The 27,874-nt window shown below is 40.6% G+C and overlaps 1 pseudogene; it reads right to left on the bottom strand.

Annotated features, from left to right (window-relative positions):
• Positions 1-32: 32 nt before the first annotated feature.
• Positions 33-27,874, bottom strand: LOC109220946 (annotated as a pseudogene).

The following is a 27,874-nucleotide window of genomic DNA, read 5'->3' as shown; positions in this document are numbered from 1 at the left end:
TAAAGCAGTAGAAGAGCAATTCTTTGGCTAACGGCAGCTTCTCATTACCACTACCGCGCGGACTACCTGGGTTATGAAGAGCATTTAGTTCCAACTCATCTTCAAGCAACTCCATGGAGCTCACAACCTGATAAAAAGCACGTCTCAGACCCTTATATATAAATAATATTCAGTTAAACGAATTACATTATTTCATGCAACAAGAAATATTACATGATTCAAGATGAAAATAAATCACATCGATGGGCCTGTTAATTTTGTAGTTATGATTTATGAGTAGGATAAACCATACTCTCTTGAATCAGTAGCAAGTTAGCAACTATCAAGAACAAATCATATAATCATTCTAAAAATTTATTTCTCTCCACTTTTCACCTCCCTCAGTAACAACTACCAAGAACAACTCATACAGTCATTATAGTATTACTTTTCTCTCCACTTTTCACCTCCCTTTATTCTCTGAACACTGAATAAGGAGATTATAGACCATGTGGGATAAAAATATCTTCAGACATGCAATATCCTTATTCGATTTGGAATGTGAAATGCAGCCACTTGGTCAACAAGACAAAAAACACACAGTTACACTATCAGTGAGAACAGTAACTATGAATGTATCTTGTGGCTTTCCTCTCTTTAAGAATTATACCATCTTCACTAAATTTCTCTATACTTCACCATCTCGGAAGTCTACTTCAGAAAGAAACCTATGTTAGTTGGTATTGGACTATTGGAGCTGGTGCATGAGACGACCATATTGGAAACTTCCGTTATGGAACCTAGAAGAGCATAGTTTTTTTGAAAATGGTATGAAGAACATAGTGTATAAGACATGCTTATAAAATTTGTTTCATAATATAGGTTTTTCCAAAAACTTTAGCATATGATTTTAATTAGAAAAGTCTGTCATAAATCCAGTGGTCTGGAAGTGCCTCGGAGAAGTTGGAATACAATGACTAACCAAGCAATTCAATGTTATATTAAGGAGTGAAAAGATCCCAAACAAGTGACAAGAGTTATAAAACAAATGAGATTCAAAAGTTGTGCGATAAATAATAAAAAGGCTGTGCAATCTAACTTGGTATAAACTATGAGCCATGTGAGGAAATTCTAGGAAATAATTATAGAGCATAGACTTGGACACATTTACAAGAGTGACAGACAGTAAGATTGTTTTTATGCCCGGCAGACTTAAAATAAAGATACATTATTGAAAATCGATGACAATTTATAGGGAGAGGAAGAAGGATCTCCGTATAACATGCATTGACATTTGAAAATCATATGATGACGAATCAAGAATGGTCCTTTAGTGGGTGCCTACGAAAAAAGGAATTTGTGTCAAATATATAATAAGTAAAAAGATATTTAAGAGGAAACAGTTAAGAAAAGGACAAGAAGAGTTTAACGGCCACATTACATTTGTGAGAATGCACGGGAGAAAAATCTACTATTAACAATGATACAATGAGCCCTATATATAATACATATTCTACTCCTACTACATATGGGACTAGGACTTATTCTACTCCTACTACATATGGGATTAGGACATATTTTACTCCTACTACATATGGGACTGGGACTATTTACACATAACTATCTAACACTCCCCCACAAATCATATTCCGAGCTTGTTACATATGTAACTAATACGAGGACTAATGAGTGACTTTGTAAAAATATTTACAAGCTGATCATTCGACATACAAGGCCGCTAGACCCTCCCCTCCCCCCCCCTCCCCCGAGCAACAAAACCAAGTGGTTGCTGATAAGCAGAAGTTGGCTGAAAGGCCGCCGGAAAAATTACAAAATAGGTTCTAAAACACCACAAAAAAATAGAAACTTTTTTGGAAATTACGGTTCACGCCGGAAAAAAATAAAAGTTGTCAGAATTTGATATAATTTATATGGGTTGACTCGGAATCACTGGACGAGTAAGTTGTCCTTAAGAAGTTTTGCCAGAAAGTGGCTGGAATGGCTCACACGCCGAAAAATTTATTGTAGCTTGTCGGAACCCTAGTTCTGGCAGCGCGTGAGGGACTTTCTGTCGGAGCAATTGACTGGGGTTTTGTCGCTAGAATTTTCCGAATAAGATGGTAGTATTGGCTTCCACACAACACTTACCGATGAGAAGATAACGCAAATCAATCTTGAGTCGTCAACCGGAAAGACGCACGGTGACTGACTTTTCTATTTCGATGGAACTGGAATTTCTGGGGTTTGGTCGCACTAGGGTTTCGGATTTGGTGGTGGTACTGGTATATGCGCAATACCACTGTTGCAATGATGAACCCGGAAACAAGACAAAGTTGCCGAAAAATTGCACGGCGACGAGATCTTTCTTCCCGGATGTCGCTGGAATGATGCACAGCGATAATTTTCTCACTGAAGCTCTGATATCATGTGAGAATGCATGGGAGAAAAATCTACCGTTAACAATGATACAGGGAGGTCCTAGTAGAAAAGTATGATCGTCTTCAGAGCTTCAACCAGAAGGAATTGATGGTCCAACAGATTCGTAAGGAGCATGGAGGGGGGGTAGTATGGGACCTCTCATTTAGAAGGAACATGCAAGATTGGGAGATTGCGGAGCTCCAATATTTGTTGACACTGCTATATGGGCAAGACAGGCCCCGACCATCTTGTGATTCTTGGAGATGGGGTTGCGTGGTGATGGTTTGTTAACCGTAAAGTCCTTTTACCGGAGTATGCTGGTGAGAGAGGAGGCCACTTTTCCATACTCCTCGATCTGGATTCCTAAGGCGCCTACGAAGGTGTGCTTTTTGCATGGATAGCGGCGAGGGGAGTGATCTTGACTGCTGAAAATCTTCGAAAGAGACGAATTACACTTGCTAGTTGGTGCTACATGTGTAAAAGCTCAGGGGGAAGAAGTTGATCATCTTTTGTTACATTGCCCTGTGTCCTCGGCTTTGTGGAGGGCAATCCTGAATCTTTTTGGTGTTCAATGGATGATGCCAAGCACTGTAAAGGAGATGTTATATAGCTGGGCCGGTTTCCGTATAGGAAGAAAGCAAAAGGCATGGAAGTTCGCCCCGTTAGCTCTCATGCGGGTAGTTTAAGGGGAGAGAAACGAGAGAGCTTTTGAGGGGATTGAGTCTCCTTTTTCACATCTTAAGAATAGTCTTTTTCATATAGCCCCTACTTGTATAGAAGATTGGGCATCTTTTGTAGAGAATCATGTTCTGATGTAAATTCTCTACTCTTTGGTATACTTCCTGTATATGGGAGTTCTCTCCCTTTTGATTAATACAATTTACCTTATCAAAAAAAATATAATACATATTCTACTCCTACTACATATGGGACTAGGACTTATTCTACTCCTACTACATATGGGACTAGGACTATTTATACATAACTATCTAACAACATTCAAGGTGGCTATATGAGGTGGGAATGCAGCAGGATCTCACATTCAGAAGAAAAGTGCAGTGGAGGTGAAGGATTTTAGACCCATTAGTCCGTTGGAAAGTGTCTATAAAATAATTTCAAAGATCTTGACAGAAATTAAAGTAATATCTAAACTCATTTCTGGCAATCAATTTGCATTCATTAAAGAGAGACAGATGGTAGATGATGCAATGGTGGCAAAATGAATGTTTTGAACATCATTGGAGAAAGATGAAGGTTGAGGTAATGTATAAACTTGATCTAGAAAAGGCCTATCACCATATGAGTTGGCATTTTTTATTGGATCTGCGGAGAATGATGAATTTTGGTGACAAATGGTTGCAATGGATAAAAAGTTGTATATGTACAGTCAGGTTTTCTATCCTTTTAAATGGGACTCCTGAAGGCCTTTTCAAGTCATTCATATGTTTGAGAGAAGGGGATCCCCTATCCACCTATCAATTTGTTATTCTTATGGAAGCTCTTAGTCTGATGCTTAGAAGAGCTGAGATGAATGGATGGATTAAGTGCTTTGAGATTGTAGGTAAGGAGAATAAAAAAGGTGGTGATCTCTTTTTTAAAGGGCTTCAATGTTGCGGTTGGCGGTCTTGGCACCATGTTGATTTCTCATCATTTGTTTGCGGATGATACTTTGGTGTTCTGTGATGCAAACGAGACCCAGTTGGATTACTTAGGCCAAGTGCTAACATATTTTAGGTCGTATCAGATCTTAAGATTAATCTTAGGAAGTGCGAGATTATTCCTGTATGAGAGGTGGATAATATTTTCTGTTTTTGATATCAATATTTTTCTTTTCTTTATTTTCATCATAACTTTTTTTAATCTTAAAATTTTTCAAACCTGTTTTGAAAACACTTTTCTTGAGCCGAAGGTCTATCCAAAACAGCCTCTCTACCTTATACAAGGTAGGAGTAAGGTCTGCGTACATCCCACTCTTCCTAGACCCCACTTTGTGGGATATCACTGGGTATGTTGTTGTCGTTGTTGTTATTGTGGTAGAGGTGGATGTATTGGCACGTGTGCTCAGGTTTTGAATTGCAGGGTAGGAGCCCTCCCTACTACCTATCTTTGATTACTGTTAGGTGCTTCGAATAAGGATCATAGTGTTCGGAATCTGGTTCTTCATAGGGCTGAGAAGAGGCTTGCAGGATGGCAGAAAAGATATTTGTCCAAAGGCGGGAAGGAAGTGCTTATCAAGAGTACTTTAAAAAGTATCCCTATATACTTCATATCTTTGTTTCAGGCTCTAGCTAGTGTTACAGACCAGTTGGAAAGGCTTCAAAGAAACTTTCTATAGGATTCGTTGGATGGGGCAAGGAAGTACCACTTGGTTCGATGGGAGATGACGACTTCTCCTAAATGTTGGGGAGGACTTGGAGTTAAAGACCTAAGGGGGTGTTTGGTTCATGGGATAAGGTGGGATATCCTGGTATAGAAATTGGGATAAAATTTATCTCATGTTTGGTTGTAGGGATTAACTAAAACCAGTATAGTTTTACACCACTATCTTGGGGTTAGTTAATCCCATCTAAGAAGGGGGATGAATAATCCCAGGATAAAGTTATGAAGTGACTAGATTATTCTTCTTCCCTTTTTCACTGCAACCTTTTTGTTTTTTGAACCAAATCATTAGCCTCTCAACTTGCTATGCTACTTGTGTACAGGGATTGTTATACTTGTTTTGAATTAATATAGTAAGTGGCCCCAGGGATTGTTATACTACTTGTGTACAGGGATTTCCTAATAAACTGATTTACCTTATCCAAAAAATAAACAAAAAAGGGGAGAAGTTGTCACATGTGTAAGAGCAATGAGGAAGCATAGAGGAGTATTCCATACCCGTGGATTTACACCAAGAATATTCCTTGAACCAATACTTGCTTTAGCCTAGTTATGCATGAATTAACCAATAGTATCATGATAGTATACAAGATAATGTTCCAAAAAGCAAGCAAATCATGCTTGTAGATGATATTGTGTTAATTCATGAAACTAGCAAGGGAAACAACTATGAAGAATAATCCTTAAGAATAAACGTTTTAGAATGAGTAGACGTAGGAGGAAATATTAGGTGATATCTGCTAGTTGGGAATAGGTTTTAGACTTGGTAGAGAACTTTTATTATTATTATTCTTGTTATTACTACATATACATCTCTTATTTATCACTTTCTTTTACTTTATTTTGGTAATGATGGTGATATGAATTGAGATTAAAGAAAGCAGTGAGGGTTCATACCGCCCACCCCAACTTATTTGAGACCGAAGCTTAGTTGATGTTGTTAATAGAAGTAGGACATAATATATGAATTGCAAGTTTAGCCCCCATAAAAAGAATTGTAGTGCCTATATGCAGACAATTTAGATATTAAATTGCATAATAGATAAAGATGTAGTGCAACAACATCAACTATGCCTCACTCCCAAACACGTTGGGGTCCGCTATATGAATCCTCACTTCTCCATTTAAGCTCAACTCATCAATTTAGACTTATTCATGAGGAATTTCTAATAGATAAAGATGTGTTACATAAAACTAAAATAGGAATGTTCAAATAGAGGACAATTATGCAATAGGAAGATACTTAACAAAGCAAAAGGTAAGTTCTATAGAATAGTTGTGAACCAGGCAATGTTATCGGAAAGTAAATATTAGGCCTCAAAATAAGTGATGTAGAAATGCAAATGTTAAAATCTTTACCGAATCCCAAAAAAGTAATAAAGTGGATACACGGTCACACAAGATTAGACAAGATTACAAATGATCATATAAGACAATGGGTGCAAATAGCACAAACAGAAGACAAACGAGAGAAAACCATCTCCTAAGTAGACCTCCAAATGCATCAGTGCTAGGCATGATAATATGATGATTGAATGTAAAAAGAAAAGATGATGTAAACCTAAAATCAAGTGGAAATAAATTGTCTCAAAAGATCTACAAAATACCTTAATCAGTGCTAATTTAGCAAAGAACAAACATTTTAGAAGCTACGGACACTAAAGATACCAGCTGGTCGGGAACTACACTTAGTTGTTATTGTTTTTAAACTTACACCAGGTTTGGTAGGAATAAGTGTGAGATTTAGAGAGCCCTAACTTTAGAAAACCTTTAATTTGACTGAACAGATAAATTATTCCCTAATATTGGAATAACATTGTCTGAAAAGAGCAAAATGGATAGAAAGGATTAAATAGACCTCAACAAGTTATGGATTGAGGTATGGTTATTGTTGTAATACAGAGGTTTTTCTCCAAAATGAACCCATCTTAGTCGAGGAAACGGAGAAAAAATAAAATAATAGAGCTATATCAGCAAGAGGGAATTAACAGAAAAACCGCCAAATAAGTTGGGATGAAGATTTGTCAGGGGCACACATGGCATAAGAATCCAACTACAGGTACAACATCTTAAACACTTCGCCTACACGTTTCTCGGGATTGACCTAAAATTGTTGCAACAGGGTGCAGCAATCTCAACATAAGAATTAAGCATTTTTGGAGAAGATGATTACAAACATTGGTCAGAAGCTGAACTTACAAGTGGTGGAGTTCCTTGAGAAATGCGTTGGACAGCAGAGGACCAATCAGCACTCCACATGTATGGACCACTCACTGCTTGAAGTGCAACTGATCCCAAACTACAAACACTGTTTAGAGTAGTTGATACTGACTTTGTCATGCCATGATGGTTCTGTAATAGAGGAGCTAACCCAAAGAGAGCAACATAGAACCACAAGTTTCTAAACAACTTCAAGAGTGAAGGTTCAACATCTACAGTAGGATCAGAATCTGAACATATCTCAGCCACGGCAGGAAGGAGTATCCCTGAGTTTCTCCAGAAACAGTCCAGCAAGGCACATTTTTAGCCAGCATTAGCAAGACCTACTTTCCACTTTTAGACTCTGAAGCCAAGCCCACGTCTGAGCACAGTGATAGCAAACGATGACAGTAGTCTGTACGCAACTTAGGAGTAGTCAGGTCTCTGGCAATCAGAAGAAATCCTGCCGGAAGTGTCTAGAATGCATTGAACATGTGAGCAGTCGGCGGATAAGAGATTCTCAGGGATAATGAAATGTTATAATATGAACCAAAGCAACATGAGCGCGCCTCAACACGTTCTGTTATGGCTTCTGGAACTGTGGTCTTACTTTCAGCTGAGCCAACAGCAGCAAGCTTACTTAAGCAACTTTTTGTCATCAGAACAACAGCTTCACGGTAGGACTTCTCAAAACCTAAACTCTCCATGCGAGCAACAGCATCGAGAAGCTGTAGCTGCTCAGCAAAAACAGGTTGGGAGACTCAGGAAGTATTCAATGAGCTCGGTTCATACAGTAAAGATTTTCATAACTTGAGTAAATTAAGCAGACATACAAGTGCGCTAGGATTCTGATGAAAAGAGAGTTTCTTACTCGGAGTCTCAATAAGCCTGGTAAGGATGCATCACCCTCCTCTAAACTATCAATGAAGAAAGGCAATACCATATCCACAACTTCAGGCCTCTTACCTGAAACATTTAGATCAGCTAGCAACATTAAAACATTCAACAGCAGGGATGGAGCTGCCTGCTTCTCCTTCTCTACCTGGAAATGTAGGCATTTGCAGATAATATTAAAGGAGACTGATGAAGAAAGACTAAATGAATTAAGCTATTTGTTCCCTTTGAAAAATGCAAATACATATGAGCCTCTTATATAGACGTTACTGTGAGAATGCACGGGAGAAAATATGATTGATATTATTCTCATATGTTAAACATGATATGTGAGAAGGCACGGGAGAAAATATGATATATTGATATTGTGTGTCCAAACAATACAAGAGGTCCTTATTTATAACTATACTATACAAGGACATACTACTCCTATTCCAATGTGGAACAAGACTACAATATGTACATATCTAACACTCCCCCTCAAGCCGGTGCATACACATCATATGTACCGAGCTTGTTACACATGTAACTAATACGAGAACCAGTAAGAGGCTTAGTGAAAATATCTGCTAGTTGATCATTCGACTTTACAAACTTTGTGACAATATCTCCTGAAAGTATTTTTTCTCTGACAAAGTGACAGTCGATCTCAATGTGTTTAGTCCTCTCATGGAACACCGGATTTGACGCAATATGAAGAGCAGCTTGGTTATCACAAACTAGTTCCATCCTGCTGATTTCTCCGAACTTTAACTCCTTGAGCAACTGCTTGACCTAAACTAACTCACACGTTGCCATAGCCATGGCCCGATATTCCGCTTCGGCGCTAGATCGAGCAACTACATTTTGTTTCTTGCTCTTCCACGAGACCAAATTACCTCCTACTAGAACACAATATCCAGATGTAGATCGTCTATCAGAAGGTGATCCTGCGAATCAACATCTGTGTACCCAACAATCTGCTCGTGGCCTCGATCCTCGAATAGCAATCCTTTGCCTGGAGCTGACTTTATATACCGAAGAATACGAACAACTACATCCCAGTGACTATCACAAGGAGAATCCATAAACTGACTTACAACACTCACCAGAAAAGAAATGTCAGGTCTAGTCACTGTGAGGTAATTTAATTTTCCAACCAACCTCCTATATCTCGTAAGGTCTCTAAGAGGCTCGCCCTGTCCAGGCAGAAGCTTAGCATTCGGATCCATAGGAGAGTCAATTGGTCTGCAACCCATCATTCCAGTCTCCTCAAGAATGTCCAAGGCATACTTCCGCTGTGAAATAACAATACCCGAGCTAGACTGAGCGACCTCAATACCTAGAAAATACTTCAGTCTGCCCAGATCCTTAGTTTGGAAGTGCTGAAAGAGATGTTGCTTCAGATTAGTAATACCATCCTGATCGTTGCCAGTAATAACAATATCATCAACATAAACCACCAGATAAATACACAGATTCGGAGCAGAATGCTGATAAAACACAGAGTGATCAGCCTCACTACGAGTCATGCCGAACTCCTGAATAATTATGCTGAACTTACCAAACCAGGCTCGAGGGGACTGTTTCAAACCATATAGTGACCTGTGCAATCTGCATACACAACCACTAAACTCCCCCTGAGCAACAAAACCAGGTGGTTGCTCCATATAAACTTCCTCGTCAAGATCACCATGGAGAAAAGCATTCTTAATGTCTAACTGATAAAGAGGCCAATGACGTACAGCAGCCATGGACAAAAAAGACGAACAGATGCTACTTTAGCCACGGGAGAGAAAGTATCACTATAATCAAGCCCAAAAATCTGAGTATATCCTTTTGCAACAAGACGAGCCTTAAGCCGATCAACCTGGCCATCCGGGCCGACTTTGACTGCATAAACCCAACGACAACCAACAGTAGACTTACCTGCAGGAAGAGGAACAAGCTCCCAAGTACCACTCGCATGTAAAGCAGACATCTCGTCAATCATAGCCTGTCGCCATCCAGGATGAGATAGTGCCTCACCTCTAGACTTAGGAATAGAAACAGTGGACAAAGAAGATATAAAAGCATAGGTGACGACAGACGATGATAACTTAGACCAACATAATGGGGATTAGGATTAAGTGTGGACCGTACACCTTGGCGGAGTGCAATTGGTTGACTAAGAGGAGATAAGTCCGCAGTAGGTGCAGAATCTGATGCAGGACGTGAATCGCTTGGGCCTGATGCTGGATGTGGACGGCGATGATAAGTCAAGAGTGGCGGAGCTGCAGAAGGTTGAACTGGATTATGTGGAGGAATTGGACCTATAGGTGGTGGAACTGGAGCTATAGATGGTGGAACGGGAGCTATAGGTGGTGAAGCTGGAGATGTAGAGGAAGTTGGATGGGAGATAGTGACTGAATCTCCAAAAGAAGAGACTGGTAGTACCTCAGAAATATCTAAGTGATTACCTGGACCTGTGAAGTATCATTGGGTTTCAAAGAAGGTAACATCAGCGGACATAAGGTAGCGCTGGAGGTCAGGAGAATAGCATCGATACCCCTTTTGCGTTCTCGAGAAACCAAGAAATACGCACTTAAGAGCACGGGGAGCTAACTTATCTGTTCCTGGAGTAAGGTTATGGACAAAACAAGTGCTTCCAAAGACACGGGGTGGAAGAGAGAACAAAGGTAAGTGGGGAAACATAACAGAGAATGGAACTAGGTTCTGGATAGCTGAAGATGGCATACGATTAATAAGATAGCAAGATGTAAGAACTGCATCCCCCCAAAAACGCAACGGAGCATGAGATTGTATGAGTAGGGTACGAGCAGTTTCAATAAGATGTCTATTCTTTCTTTCAGCTACCCCATTTTGTTGAGATGTGTACAGACAAGATGTTTGATGAATAATCCCATGAGATTTCATAAACTGCTGAAATGGGAAAAACAAATACTCTTGGGCATTATCACTACGAAATGTGCGAATAGAAACCCCAAATTGATTTGAAATTTCAGCGTGAAAGGTCTGGAANAATTTGGTAGAAGTAAGTGCCAATATGCCAATCATTGTTAGTATAAATAGATGGACTCAGATCAATTTTTATTCAAAAATATCCAGGTGCACCTAGAATAGTCATCAATGAAACTAACAAAGTAGCGGAATCCTAAGGTAGAAATGACCCGACTAGGACCCCAAACATCTGAATGGACTAAAGTAAAAGATGACTCTACTCGATTATCAATATGTCGAGGAAAATGAGAGCGAGTATGCTTACCGAGCTGACAAGACTCACACTCTAGAGCTGACAAGTGAGACAAACCAGGTACCATTTTTCTGAAGTTTTGACAAACTAGGATGTCCCAACCGTTTATGTAGTAAATCTGGTGAATCAGTAATGGGACAAGTTGTTGAAGGAAGACAAGATGTGAGTCCATGTGATTTAGCAAGGATAAGGTAATAAAGTCCATTTGATTCACGCCTGGTACCAATGATCCGCCCTGTACTGCGTTGCTGTATAAAAACATGGTCATTAAGAAATAAAACGACACATTTAAGTGATTTGGCTAGGCGACTAACAGCTATGAGATTAAAAGGACTATTAGGGACATAAAGGACTGAATCTAAAGGTAAGGAAGGAATTGGGCTTGCTTGACCTATTGCAGTTGCCATAATTTGAGACCCATTGGCCATTGTGACTCTTGGAAGAGATTGAGAATACGAAATAGTAGTGAAAAGAGATTTGTTACTAGAAATATGATCTGATGCACCTGAATTAATGACCCAAGACTCAGAGGATGAAGATTGAGAGGCACAAGTCACGCTATTACTTGTTTGAACAACGGAAGCTATCTCAGAAGATGTCTGCTTACCTGCTTTGTACTGAAGAAACTCAAAATAATCCACTAAAGAAACCATCCGACTATTCGAAGTATCGGTTCCCATGTCGCTACTAGGGGTGTGCTTTCGAATCGGTTTATCGATAAATCGAATCGATTATTTGTTATCGGTTTATCGATTTATCGATTTCAATTCCGATTTCGAAATTTTCCTTATCGAGTTATCGATTTCGATTTCGATTTTGTCCTCTTCGGTTATCGGTTTATCGATAACCGATAAGAAATACTAAAAAAAACTTTTTTTTACCCTTATTCTATAATAGCCTTTCCTTTACCCTGAGTCCCTAACCCTATTATTTCATCTACCACATTCAAGGAATAATCATATTTAAAGCTCAAGGGAATGAAGTTCAAATTAATGGAAAATAGAATTAGCTGTGATGATGTATTTTTATTTTATTTTTATACCGTTGGAGTGTTGGTGGCATACATTTGATCCCTTACTTTAGTTTCGTTGCATGTGCTTGTTGACACAATTTTTATGTTATAAACGGTGTTCGTCTTATTTTAGCTTCTTTTGGTCCATATTAGTTAGGCGTGTTTAGAGCGATATACTTTCCGTGGAATCCCGCAAATTTTCTTATTTGTGTAATCGATAACCGAATCGATAAGCCCCAAAAATCGATAAATCAAAATCGAAAAAAATCAAAACCTTACCGAAACGATAACGATAAGTATATGTACAAATCGATTATCGATAAGGGTCAAAATCGAATCGATAAATCGAATGCACACCCCTAGTCGCTACAATTAATAGTAATAGGGTTAACTTGAAATAGTGAAATTAGTAATTCTTTTGGGAAAGCTGAAGAAATCGCTGAGAAAACACTGTTTACAACATAAAAACAGAACACTGTTTTGCGGTGGAAAACACTGTTCACGCCAGAAATACTGTAGCTCTCGGAATATTACTGTAGCAGCCGGAAATATTCAAAGTGGTCGGAATCTGGTATAACCTCGATGGGTAGGCTCGGAATTGCAATGGGAACAATCTGTCCTTAAGAATCGTCGCCAAAAGATGGCCGCAAGGTGACCCACGCGACGTCAGAACTTCGCCGGAAAATTTTCTTCCGACCGCTACACTACCGCCGGAGATTTTCACTGGGGTTTGGTCGCCAGACAGTGACTACTCTTGTGGTAGTGTTGGATTTTGCACAACACTAACCGAGACAAAGCAGACGCAAAACAACTTTGAAAAGTCGCCGGAAAAAAAGGGTTCCAGTGACTGATTTCACTTCCCGGAATCGCTGGAATTTATGCACAGCGATAAATCTCTCATGTTAGCTCTGATACCATGTGAGAAGGCACGGGAGAAAATATGATCTATTGATATTGTGTGTCCAAACAATACAAGAGGTCCTTATTTATAGCTATACTATACAAGGACATACTACTCCTATTCCAATGTGGGACAAGACTACATTATGTACATATCTAACATGATACAATGAGCCCTATATATATATACATAACATGTCCTACTCCTAATACATATGTGATTAGGGTTACATAACTATTCTAACACTCCCCCTCAAGCCGGTGCATATAAATCATATGTATCGAGCTTGTTGCATATGTAGTTAATACGAGGACCAGTGAGAGACTTGGTGAAAATATCTGCAAGCTGATCATTCGACTTCACAAACTTTGTAGCAATATCTCCCGAGAGTATCTTTTCTCTGACAAAGTGACAGTCAATCTCAATGTGTTTAGTTCTCTAATGGAACACTGGATTTGACGCAATATGAAGAGCAACTTGATTATCACACACAAGTCCCATCGGACTAATCTCACCAAATTTCAACTCCTTGAGCAATTGTTTGATCCAAATCAGCTCACATGTCGCCATAGCCATTGCTCGATATTCTGCTTCTGCACTAGACCGAGCAACCACATTCTGTTTCTTGCTCTTGCAAGATACCAAATTTCCTCCTACTAAGACACAATATCCAGAAGTAGAACGTCTATCAGAAGGTGATCCTGCCCAATCAGCATCTGAGTATCCAACGATCTGCTCATGGCCTCGATCCTTAAACAATAAACCTTTGCCTGGAGCCGAATAATGCGAATAACTGCATCCCAATGACTATCACACGGAGAATCCATAAACTGACTCACAACACTCACAGGAAAGGAAATGTCAGGTCTTGTCACTGTAAGGTAATTTAATTTACCAACCAACCGCCTATATCATGCAGGATCGCTAAGAGGCACCCCCTGTCCTGGCAGAAGTTTAGAATTCTAATCCATCGGAGTGTCAACAGGTCTACAACCTGTCATTCCTGTCTCCTCAAGAATATCTAAGGCATACTTTTGTTGTCACATCACAATACCTGAGCTAGACTGAGCGACCTCAATACCTAGAAAATACTTTAGTTTGCCCAGATCCTTAGTCTGAAAGTGTTGAAAGAGATGTTGTTTCAACTTAGTAATACCATCCTGGTCATTGCCGGTAATAACAATGTTGTCAATATAGACCACTAGATAAATACAAAGACTCGAAGCAGAATGCCGATAGAATACAGAGTGATCAGCTTCACTCCGAGTCATGCCAAATTCCTGGATAACTGTGCTGAACCCAAACCAGGCTCGAGGAGACTGCTTTAGACCATAAAGTGACCGGCGCAAGCGACATACAAGGCCACGAGACTCCCCCTGAGCAACAAACTCAGGTGGTTGCTCCATATAAACTTCATCCTCAAGGTCACCGTGTAAAAAAACATTCTTAATGTCCAGCTGATAGAGGGGCCAATGGCGAACAACAGCCATGGATAGAAAAAGGCGAACTGATGCTATCTTAGCCACAAGAGGGAAGGTATCACTGTAATCGAGCCCAAATATCTGAGTATATCCCTTGGTTACCTGTAGTCTCTGTCTGAGCAACATAAGCATTTTTGGGTGGGCGACCATGTAAAGAATAGTACACGTCACGAGTGTGTCCAAGTTTATGACAATAAGAGCACTCGGGTCTAGATCTTCCAAAATGCCCTCCTCCTTGTCTATTCTCCATAGTATGAGATGCTTGATTGTCCGCTGTCTGGGATGTGAGAACAGATGAGTCAAGTATCTGTGATGAGATCACTGGGTGACTTGGTGCTGCAGCAAGGCGAAGTAATCGAGAGAATAATTCATCAACTGTGGGGACAGTCGGNTTCCACTTTTAGACTCTCAAGCCAAGCCCACGTCTGAGCACAGTGATAGCAAACGATGACGGTAGTCTGTACGCAACTTAGGAGTAGTCAGGTCTCTGGCAATCAGAAGAAATCCTGCCGGAAGTGTCTAGAATGCATTGAACATGTGAGCAGTCGGCGGATAAGAGATTCTCAGGGATAATGAAATGTTATAATATGAACCAAAGCAACATGAGCGCGCCTCAACACGTTCTGTTATGGCTTCTGGAACTGTGGTCTTACTTTCAGCTGAGCCAACAGCAGCAAGCTTACTTAAGCAACTTTTTGTCATCAGAACAACAGCTTCACGGTAGGACTTCTCAAAACCTAAACTCGCCATGCGAGCAACAGCATCGAGAAGCTGTAGCTGCTCAGCAAAAACAGGTTGGGAGACTCAGGAAGTATTCAATGAGCTCGGTTCATACAGTAAAGATTTTCATAACTTGAGTAAATTAAGCAGACATACAAGTGCGCTAGGATTCTGATGAAAAGAGAGTTTCTTACTCGGAGTCTCAATAAGCCTGGTAAGGATGCATCACCCTCCTCTAAACTATCAATGAAGAAAGGCAATACCATATCCACAACTTCAGGCCTCTTACCTGAAACATTTAGATCAGCTAGCAACATTAAAACATTCAACAGCAGGGATGGAGCTGCCTGCTTCTCCTTCTCTACCTGGAAATGTAGGCATTTGCAGATAATATTAAAGGAGACTGATGAAGAAAGACTAAATGAATTAAGCTATTTGTTCCCTTTGAAAAATGCAAATACATATGAGCCTCTTTAGACGTTACTGTGAGAATGCACGGGAGAAAATATGATTGATATTATTCTCATATGTTAAACATGATATGTGAGAAGGCACGGGAGAAAATATGATATATTGATATTGTGTGTCCAAACAATACAAGAGGTCCTTATTTATAACTATACTATACAAGGACATACTACTCCTATTCCAATGTGGAACAAGACTACAATATGTACATATCTAACACTCCCCCTCAAGCCGGTGCATACACATCATATGTACCGAGCTTGTTACACATGTAACTAATACGAGAACCAGTAAGAGGCTTAGTGAAAATATCTGCTAGTTGATCATTCGACTTTACAAACTTTGTGACAATATCTCCTGAAAGTATTTTTTCTCTGACAAAGTGACAGTCGATCTCAATGTGTTTAGTCCTCTCATGGAACACCGGATTTGACGCAATATGAAGAGCAGCTTGGTTATCACAAACTAGTTCCATCCTGCTGATTTCTCCGAACTTTAACTCCTTGAGCAACTGCTTGACCTAAACTAACTCACACGTTGCCATAGCCATGGCCCGATATTCCGCTTCGGCGCTAGATCGAGCAACTACATTTTGTTTCTTGCTCTTCCACGAGACCAAATTACCTCCTACTAGAACACAATATCCAGATGTAGATCGTCTATCAGAAGGTGATCCTGCGAATCAACATCTGTGTACCCAACAATCTGCTCGTGGCCTCGATCCTCGAATAGCAATCCTTTGCCTGGAGCTGACTTTATATACCGAAGAATACGAACAACTACATCCCAGTGACTATCACAAGGAGAATCCATAAACTGACTTACAACACTCACCAGAAAAGAAATGTCAGGTCTAGTCACTGTGAGGTAATTTAATTTTCCAACCAACCTCCTATATCTCGTAAGGTCTCTAAGAGGCTCGCCCTGTCCAGGCAGAAGCTTAGCATTCGGATCCATAGGAGAGTCAATTGGTCTGCAACCCATCATTCCAGTCTCCTCAAGAATGTCCAAGGCATACTTCCGCTGTGAAATAACAATACCCGAGCTAGACTGAGCGACCTCAATACCTAGAAAATACTTCAGTCTGCCCAGATCCTTAGTTTGGAAGTGCTGAAAGAGATGTTGCTTCAGATTAGTAATACCATCCTGATCGTTGCCAGTAATAACAATATCATCAACATAAACCACCAGATAAATACACAGATTCGGAGCAGAATGCTGATAAAACACAGAGTGATCAGCCTCACTACGAGTCATGCCGAACTCCTGAATAATTATGCTGAACTTACCAAACCAGGCTCGAGGGGACTGTTTCAAACCATATAGTGACCTGTGCAATCTGCATACACAACCACTAAACTCCCCCTGAGCAACAAAACCAGGTGGTTGCTCCATATAAACTTCCTCGTCAAGATCACCATGGAGAAAAGCATTCTTAATGTCTAACTGATAAAGAGGCCAATGACGTACAGCAGCCATGGACAAAAAAGACGAACAGATGCTACTTTAGCCACGGGAGAGAAAGTATCACTATAATCAAGCCCAAAAATCTGAGTATATCCTTTTGCAACAAGACGAGCCTTAAGCCGTCCGGGCCGACTTTGACTGCATAAACCCAACGACAACCAACAGTAGACTTACCTGCAGGAAGAGGAACAAGCTCCCAAGTACCACTCGCATGTAAAGCAGACATCTCGTCAATCATAGCCTGTCGCCATCCAGGATGAGATAGTGCCTCACCTCTAGACTTAGGAATAGAAACAGTGGACAAAGAAGATATAAAAGCATAGGTGACGACAGACGATGATAACTTAGACCAACATAATGGGGATTAGGATTAAGTGTGGACCGTACACCTTGGCGGAGTGCAATTGGTTGACTAAGAGGAGATAAGTCCGCAGTAGGTGCAGAATCTGATGCAGGACGTGAATCGCTTGGGCCTGATGCTGGATGTGGACGGCGATGATAAGTCAAGAGTGGTGGAGCTGCAGAAGGTTGAACTGGATTATGTGGAGGAATTGGACCTATAGGTGGTGGAACTGGAGCTATAGATGGTGGAACGAGAGCTATAGGTGGTAAAGCTGGAGATGTAGAGGAAGTTGGATGGGAGATAGTGACTGAATCTCCAAAAGAAGAGACTGGTAGTACCTCAGAAATATCTAAGTGATTACCTGGACCTGTGAAGTATCATTGGGTTTCAAAGAAGGTAACATCAGCGGACATAAGGTAGCGCTGGAGGTCAGGAGAATAGCATCGATACCCCTTTTGCGTTCTCGAGAAACCAAGAAATACGCACTTAAGAGCACGGGGAGCTAACTTTTCTGTTCCTGGAGTAAGGTTATGGACAAAACAAGTGCTTCCAAAGACACGGGGTGGAAGAGAGAACAAAGGTAAGTGGGGAAACATAACAGAGAATGGAACTTGGTTCTGGATAGCTGAAGATGGCATACGATTAATAAGATAGCAAGATGTAAGAACTGCATCCCCCCAAAAATGCAACGGAGCATGAGATTGTATGAGTAGGGTACGAGCAGTTTCAATAAGATGTCTATTCTTTCTTTCAGCTACCCCATTTTGTTGAGATGTGTACAGACAAGATGTTTGATGAATAATCCCATGAGATTTCATAAACTACTGAAATGGGAAAAACAAATACTCTTGGGCATTATCACTACGAAATGTGCGAATAGAAACCCCAAATTGATTTGAAATTTCAGCGTGAAAGGTCTGGAAAATAGAACACAACTCAGATCGATTTTTTATCAAAAATATCCAGGTGCACCTAGAATAGTCATCAATGAAACTAACAAAGTAGCGGAATCCTAAGGTAGAACTGACCCGACTAGGACCCCAAACATCTGAATGGACTAAAGTAAAAGATGACTCTACTCGATTATCAATACGTCGAGGAAAATAAGAGCGAGTATGCTTACCGAGCTGACAAGACTCACACTCTAGAGCTGACAAGTGAGATAAACCAGGTACCATTTTTCTGAAGTTTTGACAAACTAGTATGTCCCAACTGTTTATGTAATAAATCTGGTGAATCAGTACAAATCGATTATCGATAAGGGTCAAAATCGAATCGATAAATCGAATGCACACCCCTAGTCGCTACAATTAATAGTAGTAGGGTTAACTTGAAATAGTGAAATTAGTAACTCCTTTGGGAAAACTGAAGAAATCGCTGAGAAAACACTGTTTACAGCATAAAAACAGAACACTGTTCTGCGGTGGAAAACACTGTTCACGCCAGAAATACTGTAGCTCTCGGAATATTACTGTAGCAGCCGGAAATATTCAAAGTGGTCGGAATCTGGTATAACCTGGACGGGTAGGCTCGGAATTGCAAGGGGAACAATCTGTCCTTAAGAATCGTCGCAAAAAAATGGGCGCAAGGTGACCCACACGACGTCAGAACTTCGCCGGAAAATTTTCTTCCGACCGCTACACTACCGCCGGAGATTTTCTCTGGGGTTTGGCCGCCAGACAGTGACTACTCTTGTGGTAGTGTTGGATTTTGCACAACACTAACCGAGACAAAGTAGACGCAAAACAACTTTGAAAAGTCGCCGGAAAAAAAAGGGTTCCAGTGACTGATTTCACTTCCCGGAATCGCTGGAATTTATGCACAGCGATAGATCTCTAACGTTAGCTCTGATACCATGTGAGAAGGCACGGGAGAAAATATGATCTATTGATATTGTGTGTCCAAACAATACAAGAGGTCCTTATTTATAGTTATACTATACAAGGACATACTACTCCTATTCCAATGTGGGACAAGACTACATTATGTACATATCTAACATGATACAATGAGCCCTATATATATACATAACATGTCCTACTCCTAATACATATGGGATTAGGGTTACATAACTATTCTAACACTCCCCCTCAAGCCGGTGCATATAAATCATATGTACCGAGCTTGTTGCATATGTAGTTAATACGAGGACCAGTGAGAGACTTGGTGAAAATATCTGCAAGCTGATCATTCGACTTCACAAACTTTGTAGCAATATCTCCCGAGAGTATCTTTTCTCTGACAAAGTGACAGTCAATCTCAATGTGTTTAGTTCTCTAATGGAACACTGGATTTGACGCAATATGAAGAGCAACTTGATTATCACACACAAGTCCCATCGGACTAATCTCACCAAATTTCAACTCCTTGAGCAATTGTTTGATCCAAATCAGCTCACATGTCGCCATAGCCATTGCTCGATATTCTGCTTCTGCACTAGACCGAGCAACCACATTCTGTTTCTTGCTCTTCCAAGATACCAGATTTCCTCCTACTAAGACACAATATCCAGAAGTAGAACGTCTATCAGAAGGTGATCCTGCCCAATCAGCATCTGAGTATCCAACGATCTGCTCATGGCCTCGATCCTCAAACAATAAACCTTTGCCTGGAGCCGAATAATGCGAATAACTGCATCCCAATGACTATCACACGGAGAATCCATAAACTGACTCACAACACTCACAGGAAAGGAAATGTCAGGTCTTGTCACTGTAAGGTAATTTAATTTACCAACCAACCGCCTATATCATGCAGGATCACTAAGAGGCACCCCCTGTCCTGGCAGAAGTTTAGAATTCTAATCCATCAGAGTGTCAACAGGTCTACAACCTGTCATTCCTGCTCCTCAAGAATATCTAAGGCATACTTTCGTTGTCAGATCACAATACCTGAGCTAGACTGAGCGACCTCAATACCAAGAAAATACTTTAGTTTGCCCAGATCCTTAGTCTGAAAGTGTTGAAAGAGATGTTGTTTCAACTTAGTAATACCATCCTGGTCATTGCCGGTAATAACAATGTTGTCAATATAGACCACTAGATAAATACAAAGACTCGAAGCAGAATGCCGATAGAATACAGAGTGATCAGCTTCACTCCGAGTCATGCCAAATTCCCGGATAACTGTGCTGAACCCAAACCAGGCTCGAGGAGACTGCTTTAGACCATAAAGTGACCGGCGCAAGCGACATACAAGGCCACGAGACTCCCCCTGAGCAACAAACTCAGGTGGTTGCTCCATATAAACTTCATCCTCAAGGTCACCGTGTAAAAAAACATTCTTAATGTCCAGCTGATAGAGGGGCCAATGGCGAACAACAGCCATGGATAGAAAAAGGCGAACTGATGCTATCTTAGCCACAAGAGGGAAGGTATCACTGTAATCGAGCCCAAATATCTGAGTATATCCCTTGGTTACCTGTAGTCTCTGTCTGAGCAACATAAGCATTTTTGGGTGGGCGACCATGTAAAGAATAGTACACGTCACGAGTGTGTCCAAGTTTATGACAATAAGAGCACTTGGGTCTAGATCTTCCAAAATGACCTCCTCCTTGTCTATTCTCCATAGTATGAGATGCTTGATTGTCCGATGTCTGGGATGTGAGAACAGATGAGTCAAGTATCTGTGATGAGATCACTGGGTGACTTGGTGCTGCAGCAAGGCGAAGTAATATCGAGAATAATTCATCAACTGTGGGGACAGTCGGACTAGCCAAAATCTGATCGCGTACTGAGTCAAGATCATTATGAAGCCCAGCAAGAGTAAGAACTAGAAACATTTTTAGTCGCTGCTCTTGCTACTTTTCAACACTAGCAAAAACTGGTATCAACTTCTCAAATTCCTCCATGACTGCATGTACTTGTCCCAAGTAAGTAGACATATTTAATTCATGTTTCTTTAAATTTGTCATCCGCGATATCACATCATAGAAACGAGATATGTCATTAGTGTATAAAGTGCAACCCTTTACCCAAACCAAATAACATGTCTGGAATGGACGAAACAAGGGCATCAACTTGGAATCAATAGATCGCCACAGAATACTGCATAATTGAGCATCGATCTTCTCCCAAAGTGCTTTGACCATTTCATCTCCTTCACTAGACTTCGTGATTAAATGATCTTGAACACCATGAACTATACACCACAACTCGACAGACGAAGCCCAAGCTAAGTAGTTTGAACTTCCCATTAAAGATTCTAAGGTAATCATAACATCAGAACTGCCAGAACCCGGGTTTTTAGACCCGAAGGCATCGACTCACAAAGACATTGTTGGATTGAAGTGAGGTCTATAAAATTATCACCAAATAACAGAAAGAATCAACTGAAAACTCGCTGAAACAAATGAAGGAAACACTGTTTTTGCCGGAAAATTACTGTAGTTGCCGGAAAAAATAAGTATAGTCGCCGGAAAAACTCAAAGTGGTCGGAATCAAACGAAAACAGAATGGGTGGGGTTGGAATTGGTACACGACCCAACTGTTCTGAAGAAAGTTTTTCAAAAAATGGCCGGAGGGTTCTGCACGCGCCGGCGCATGAGCTCACGCGCGTGAGCTTCTGGTGGCGTGTGGGGCTTCTGTTGCCGGAGATTTTTCTGGGGTTTGGTCGCCGCACAGTGGCGACTCTTGTGGTAGTGTTGGATTTTGCACAACACTGACAGAGACAACACAAACAGCCTTGAAAAAGTCGCCGGACAAAGGCTTCCGGTGACTGATTTCTCTTCCCGGAATCGCTGGAATTTGTGCATAGCGATAAATCTCTCACAATTGCTTTGATACCATGTGAGAATGCACGGGAGAAAATATGATTGATATTATTCTCATATGTTAAACATGATACAATGAGCCATATATATATACATAACATGTCCTACTCCTAATACATATGGGATTAGGGTTACATAACAATTCTAACAGTTACCATATTCTACAAGATTACCTAAAGTCTCCTCTGATCATTCTCCTATTTCACTCTGATGTGGGGATTGGGAGAACACAATCTTATTTTAAGTTTGAGAGCAGGTGGCTGGGAACAGAGGTTTTTAGGGACAGAGTAGCAGCTTGGTAGTCTTCCTTTAATAGCCAAGGTAGACCCACACTCTTGCCCAAAAACTTAGAATTTGAAAGGCAAGGGTTAAATCGGGAGGCTATGAAAAATGACTGCTTGAACGAAAATTTTGAACTTGATATTGCACAGGAATCTAGGGATTGTTCTGATCATGAACTGAGTTAAAAGGTCAGTTTGACAATGGAATTGGATGGAATTGCCAAGAATGAGGAGATTGCTTGGAGGCAGAGATCAAGGATAGACTGGCTAAAGCAAAGGGACAAAAATACTAAATATTTCCACAAGGTTGCAAAAGCACAGAGAAGATACAATGCCATAGAAGAGCTACACATCAAATGGAACTCAAGTTGAAGATCTGTCTGTTATAAAGCGTGAGATTTTAGCTTTCTACCAGAATCTGTACACTGAATCTAAAGTTTGGACTTTGGAGGCCTGAATTCAATTACCCATACTGTCCTAAACTTAATGCCACTGAGGAGCAGTCGTTACAAAGGGAATTTGAGGAAGAGGAAATATTGGAGGGTTTAAAAGCATGTCCAGCAGACAAGGCCCCAGGCCAGATCGATATACTATGTGTTTCTTCATACATTGCTAGGAGGTGGTTAAAGAAGATTTGCTAAGTACTTCTCGGAATTTCCACTCTCAGGAATACTTCGAGAATAGTTTAAAACTTTTAGTGCTACCTATGTAGCTTTAATTCCAAAGAAGGTGGGTACCGTGGAACTTAAGGATGTTAGGCCTGTAAGCCTAGTAGGAAGTGTGTACAAGATCATTTCCAAGGTACTAACAAAGAGATTGAAGAAGGTGATCCACAAGTTGGTTGACAATCAGCAATTGGCCTTTGATAAATGGACCTTGGGCCTAACTCAACTCCAAAAGCTAGCTTATGAGGTGAGGATTGCCCAAGACCATATAAGGAGACCAAGGACCTCAAATCTCACCGATGTGGGACAACTCTACCCCCCCCCCCACATACACACGCGCGCACGCNCGCACGCGCGCCCAGGCCTGCAAACTGGAGCGTGGACAACATAAATGGACCCAAAATCGGTAACAATAATTGGGATGGGCCTGGCTCTAATACCATGATAAATAGACCTTGGGCCTAACTCAACCCCAAAAGCTAGCTTATGAAATGAGCATTGCCCAAGACCATATAAGGAGACCAAGGACCTCAAATCCCACTGATGTGCGACAACTCAACAGCCTTCATCGAAGGCAGGCAGATTATGGATGTTGCACTCGTAGCAAACGGGATGTGTGGATTCCAAACTTAGACGGAAAAACCCAGGATTCCCATGCAAATTAGACATTGAAAATGCCTTTGATCATATTAACTGGAATTCCTTTTAAACATTCTGAAGGATATGGGATTTGGCAGCAAATGGAGAAGGTGGACTCTTTTTTGCATCAGTACAGTCAGATACTCTATTCTTATAAATGGCTGTCCAGAAGGCTTTTTTCCATCACAGAGCGGATTAAGGCAAGGTGATCCCTTGTCACCTTTCCTTTTCATTGTTGCTATGGAAGGATTAAATTTTATGATCAAGAGGGCAAATCTCAGGGGACATTTGAAGGGGTTTAGGGTGTTGAACAATGAAAGGAGAAGCTTGGAAATTACATGCCTTCTAATGTTGATGACTCATTTATTTATTTTTTATGCTGAAGTGGAACAGGTTAGACACTTGAGGCTGATTCTTACTGTCTTTGAAGCAGATTCTGGTCTTCATGTGAACTAGAGGAAATCTCAGATATTCTCAGACAATGAAACCCCTCAGGACTCTTGGTTGTGAGATTGGGCACCTACCAACAACATATTTGGGGCTACCACTGGGAGCCAAGAATAAGTCACAGGAATATGTAATGGAGTACCGGAGCGGTGTGAGAAGAAATTATCCAGGTGGAAAAGCAATTATTTATCTCTGGGAGGGAGAATTATTCTGGTAAATAGTGTCTTAGACTCCCTTTCTACCTACATGATGTATCTATTTCGATTATCAGTGAAAATTGAGAAGACTGACTCATTAAGGAGGAACTTCAATTGGCCAGGAAACCAAGAGAAGAAATGCTATCACTTGGTAAAATGGAAATCCTTGATCAGCAGCAAAAAGGAGGGGAGTTTGGGTATCAGAAACTTGAGACAACATAATAAGAGTCTCCTCATGAAGTGGCTATGGAGATTTCCTCTGGAGGAACAAGCTTTGTGGAAAAAGGTGATCAATGAAAAATATGGGGCACAAGGTCACTGTGTACAAATAGAGTCTCTAGCGTAAGTGAGTGTATGCAGATCAATTAGATCTTTATGGCCAAATGGTACAAAACTTCTTTTTGAAATGATGACTGGATTGGTAATGGCCCCCTTAAAGATCAAAGACTTCTTTTTGGAATGATGACTGGATTGGCAATGGCCCCCTTAAAGAGGTCCACTGGTTCACCAACCTGATGCAACAGTGGCTGAGCTTGGAGCCAACAAGGCTGGAACTTGAGCTTCAGAAGATTTCTAAATGACTGGGAGGTCAGTGGAGTGATTGAATTCTACAAGACTCTGAAAAACGTCAAAGGTACTTCTGAGCAAGATGATAGACTGCTCTGGGAAAGAAACAGCAAAGGGCCTTTCTCTGTTAAATCTGCATATGGAGCTCTAAATAGATCTAGTCAGCAATCTGATACTTGCCATTGGAAGAATATCTGGAAGATGAATACACCATTCAAAATGGCTTGTTTTTGCTGGCTAGTGGTCAAAGAGGCTGTATTGCCACATGATAGCCTTATGAAGAGAGGAACACCCCTGTGCTCAAGGTGTTTTTTGTGTAGTAGAGACAATGAAACAAATAGTCATCTCTTTCTGCATTGTCATGTAACAAACAGTTTGTGGATATTCCTGAGTATGAAAGGTTTGAGATGCACAATGCCCAAGAAGACTGTTGAAATGTTAGCCTGTTGGGATGACCCAGGATGTGATGAGCCAGAAAAGATGGTGGGGTATCATCCCAGCCTGCATCTGGTGGACAGTATGGATCGAAAGAAACTCGAGGTGTTTTGAAGATATAGCTAACTCTGAACAGAAGATAAAGATGAATGTATATTTGTGTTTCACTTTTGATGTAAAGAAGCTTTTGTAGAAGATGTCGATTCTCTGATAGACATCATTGGAACCTTGTAACAGGCACAGGCTAAGGGCTATTTATATGAAATTTCTGCTACCTTCTCTAAATAAATGTTTATCTTTGGAATACAAATCAGAAAGAAAGAAAAAAACTACCAAAATATATTATACCAGAACAAATGATAGGTGACAACCTTCTACCATCCAGAAATTATTCTACTTTTAACATTGCAGAGCCAGAGGCCGATTTAGGATTTAGTTTATGTGGGTTCAACTTTTAAGATTTTTAGTATTGAACCCATTGCATTTTAAAAATTATGGGTTGATATCTGCTGTTTGTTGCAAATTTCATTAAAATTTGTACATAAATTGATGCATGGCGTCTAAAGTACTAGGTTCAGATGAACCCGATGCCTCTAACAGATAACAGGTACTGTTTTCAACAAGAAACATTCATTTTCTTCCTCTAGTTAATGATTAACATGTGTGAGTTATTGAAACTGCCAGTAAATGGCAAGATAAAACTAACCTCTTCATCAAAATGACTCCTTTCAAGGAGGCTTGTAATAAAAGTGTACAGACGAGAATGATCCTTGTCCCATCCAAATTGATTTATCTCAGAACTTGTCTTCAACACATTTTCAAACATGGCCCACTGGTAGCTGCCCCAAGTGTCTGCCTGTGGTAAAAAATTCAAATCAAGAAGTTATGCTAGATTCTGCAATCACCATTAAACCATTAAGTGTGACCTACAACAACAAACCCAGTATAATCCCACGAGTGGGGTCTGGGAGGGTAGTGTGTACGGAGACCATACCCCTACCTTGAGGGCATTAAGTGTGACGTAATGCACCGAAAAGCATACCTGAGCACATGTCACCAGTACAAGATTCTTAAACCAACTGAGCAGCAATTGAAGCATATGACCATCAGGAACAACAGCAACATGGCAAATTCCAGAAAGCAAGGTGCTAAATAGCTCTTCACATGCTCTCAACTTCCGCCACACTGAGAAAAAACATGCCTCTGCAACCTCCATCAACAAAGCAAGAGCTTCATGCAACAATTTTTTTGATGATTTTCTTTCCAAGTCAAGGGATGCAAGAGTTTTAATCTACAACCTGGTTGCTGCTTGTTGAGCAGCAAACATGAGATTGATCCTAACTTTCAGTGGCTGCTCTTGTTCTGACCAGTCACGCTTCCTTATCTACTAGTCAATAAGTAATTGTAACACCCTTTTCAGTACGTTTACATCTTCTCGTCTAAAGAGCAAAAATACCACACATTTAACATAAATGTGTGGTGATTAGAGACATGCAACTTCTACTCTAAAGAGCAGAAGAGCAAAAGTACCGCGCATTTATTTCACATAATAAACAGCAATTTGCACCATTTTCTTCAGCAACATACAATCTCTTTCCTAAAGAGCAAAATTTACCATGCAAATTTAATTGAATAAACATCAGAGTGATGAACTTTTACCTTTAAGAATGCTACCATTAACTGAAGTTGTTGCTTTACAACAACTCTGACATTTTCCAATAGATTGGAATCAATGGAGACTTTATCCAGTATGTTACCTATCAATTCCAATGCCATTGCTCGTTTCTCAAGGGTATCCACGGGCTCCTCTTTGAACGAGGCAATAGCTCGTTTCTCCGGGCCATTTCCTCCTCTTCCGTTATTATACCCACTACTTCCACCTACCATAGCTTCATTGCTCCCGAGGTCTTCCGAAGAGCTGGGAACGATCATCTCAAGCAGACCCGAGACCAACTTGTTCGCATGGGAGGGAACAACAGGAGGACAAGTATAAGACATTGCTTTCAAGATTGCCTTTGAAATCCCCCAATCTGCATTTCCTCTGCCTATAGCTAAGTTCAGAATATCAGCTGTAAGTCTAGCTACGTCAGCAGAAAATTCTGAAGATAACTCACATGCTTTACAAACATATTCCAGGAAATCGCGAAAAAAGGAACTGATTGAGTCGTTTGTAATAGATTGTGGCCAAAAGGGTGGGTTCAAAGATGAAGGAATTGACCGATAAAAGGCAAGAACGAGTGATTTTGGCATTTCATCAGAATGGTTAGGGCATTTTGAGAGAAATCGTGCAACGGCAAGGATGGCATTGAGTTGAGACCTTGAAACTCTAGTGATCCTATGAGTAGGATTTCTGCTGGAGGACATCTGCCGCATATCCAT

This window comes from Nicotiana attenuata, unplaced genomic scaffold (genome assembly GCF_001879085.1).
Source record: "Nicotiana attenuata strain UT unplaced genomic scaffold, NIATTr2, whole genome shotgun sequence".
NCBI classification, from domain to species: domain Eukaryota; kingdom Viridiplantae; phylum Streptophyta; class Magnoliopsida; order Solanales; family Solanaceae; genus Nicotiana; species Nicotiana attenuata.
The sequence above is the reverse complement of the archived record's forward strand: the minus strand, read 5'-3'. Positions and strand labels throughout refer to the sequence as shown.